Source organism: Triticum dicoccoides, unplaced genomic scaffold (genome assembly GCF_002162155.2).
Source record: "Triticum dicoccoides isolate Atlit2015 ecotype Zavitan unplaced genomic scaffold, WEW_v2.0 scaffold161680, whole genome shotgun sequence".
In the NCBI taxonomy this organism is placed as follows: Eukaryota; Viridiplantae; Streptophyta; class Magnoliopsida; order Poales; family Poaceae; genus Triticum; species Triticum dicoccoides.
The window spans coordinates 1-2,117 of NW_021215663.1; the positions used below are offsets into that span (position 1 = coordinate 1).

General features: G+C 48.2%; 4 non-coding genes across 4 annotated transcripts; all 4 read right to left on the reverse strand.

Annotated features, from left to right (window-relative positions):
- Positions 1-377: 377 nt before the first annotated feature.
- On the reverse strand, positions 378-496 carry LOC119344273. Its single transcript, XR_005166555.1, has one exon. It is a non-coding gene; the product is annotated as a 5S ribosomal RNA (ribosomal RNA).
- A 367-nt stretch (positions 497-863) lies between these two features.
- On the reverse strand, positions 864-982 carry LOC119344270. The gene has a single exon (XR_005166552.1). It is a non-coding gene; the product is annotated as a 5S ribosomal RNA (ribosomal RNA).
- Positions 983-1,349: 367 nt separating this feature from the next.
- Positions 1,350-1,468, reverse strand: LOC119344272. Its single transcript, XR_005166554.1, has one exon. It is a non-coding gene; the product is annotated as a 5S ribosomal RNA (ribosomal RNA).
- Positions 1,469-1,835: 367 nt separating this feature from the next.
- On the reverse strand, positions 1,836-1,954 carry LOC119344271. Its single transcript, XR_005166553.1, has one exon. It is a non-coding gene; the product is annotated as a 5S ribosomal RNA (ribosomal RNA).
- Positions 1,955-2,117: the final 163 nt, after the last annotated feature.

Below are 2,117 nucleotides of genomic sequence, written 5' to 3' on the forward strand. Positions count from 1 at the left end.
GATCGCATCCGACATGTTTCCCCGTCTTCGTCCCTTATGCTTGCCACTCCCAGGTCCGCTCCAAAGACGATTCTACATTCTCACTACCATTACAACCGTTCCCTAACAATGGATAATGTCCTATACTACTTACTCTCCCGCTCAATCACGGAGACGAGTTTTCCACGGTTTCCACCCCTCCCTCCATACCGCAGCAACACGAGTTTTTTCCACCCCTTTCAGAAAGCGCTCTTCGCGCCACAAAGCCGCCCCAAGACGCGCGAGCAATGAGCATCGAGCTTAAACATATCGCAAACGTCAAAAATAATATAACGGGATTAATATATATCGCGCACGTGCGATATGTTTGTCACAAGGCGCAAAAAATAATTATAAAAGGAAGGCAACATGAGGACTTCCCAGGAGGTCACCCATCCTAGTACTACTCTCGCCCAAGCACGCTTAACTTCGGAGTTCTGATGGGATCCAATGCTTTAGTGCTGGTATGATCGCATCCGACATGTTTCCCCGTCTTCGTCCCTTATGCTTGCCACTCCCAGGTCCGCTCCAAAGACGATTCTACATTCTCACTACCATTACAACCGTTCCCTAACAATGGATAATGTCCTATACTACTTAGTCTCCCGCTCAATCACGGAGACGAGTTTTCCACGGTTTCCACCCCTCCCTCCATACCGCAGCAACACGAGTTTTTTCCACCCCTTTCAGAAAGCGCTCTTCACGCCACAAAGCCGCCCCAAGACGCGCGAGCAATGAGCATCGAGCTTAAACATATCGCAAACGTCAAAAATAATATAACGGGATTAATATATATCGCGCACGTGCGATATGTTTGTCACAAGGCGCAAAAAATAATTATAAAAGGAATGCAACACGAGGACTTCCCAGGAGGTCACCCATCCTAGTACTACTCTCGCCCAAGCACGCTTAACTTCGGAGTTCTGAAGGGATCCGGTGCTTTAGTGCTGGTATGATCGCATCCGACATGTTTCCCCGTCTTTGTCCCTTATGCTTGCCACTCCCAGGTCCGCTCCAAAGACGATTCTACATTCTCACTACCATTACAACCGTTCCCTAACAATGGATAATGTCCTATACTACCTACTCTCCCGCTCAATCACGGAGACGAGTTTTCCACGGTTTCCACCCCTCCCTCCATACCGCAGCAACACGAGTTTTTTCCACCCCTTTCAGAAAGCGCTCTTCGCGCCACAAAGCCTCCCCAAGACGCGCGAGCAATGAGCATCGAGCTTAAACATATCGCAAACGTCAAAAATAATATAACGGGATTAATATATATCGCGCACGTGCGATATGTTTGTCACAAGGCGCAAAAAATAATTATAAAAGGAATGCAACACGAGGACTTCCCATGAGGTCACCCATCCTAGTACTACTCTCGCCCAAGCACGCTTAACTTCGAAGTTCTGATGGGATCCGGTGCTTTAGTGCTGGTATGATCGCATCCGACATGTTTCCCCGTCTTCGTCCCTTATGCTTGCCACTCCCAGGTCCGCTCCAAAGACGATTCTACATTCTCACTACCATTACAACCGTTCCCTAACAATGGATAATGTCCTATACTACTTACTCTCCCGCTCAATCACGGAGACGAGTTTTCCACGGTTTCCACCCCTCCCTCCATACCGCAGCAACACGAGTTTTTTCCACCCCTTTCAGAAAGCGCTCTTCGCGCCACAAAGCCGCCCCAAGACGCGCGAGCAATGAGCATCGAGCTTAAACATATCGCAAACGTCAAAAATAATATAACGGGATTAATATATATCACGCACGTGCGATATGTTTGTCACAAGGCGCAAAAGATAATTATAAAAGGAATGCAATACGAGGACTTCCCAGGAGGTCACCCATCCTAGTACTACTCTCGCCCAAGCACGCTTAACTTCGAAGTTCTGATGGGATCCGGTGCTTTAGTGCTGGTATGATCGCATCCGACATGTTTCCCCGTCTTCGTCCCTTATGCTTGCCACTCCCAGGTCCGCTCCAAAGACGATTCTACATTCTCACTACCATTACAACCGTTCCCTAACAATGGATAATGTCCTATACTACTTACTCTCCCGCTCAATCACGGAGACGAGTTTTCCACGGTTTCC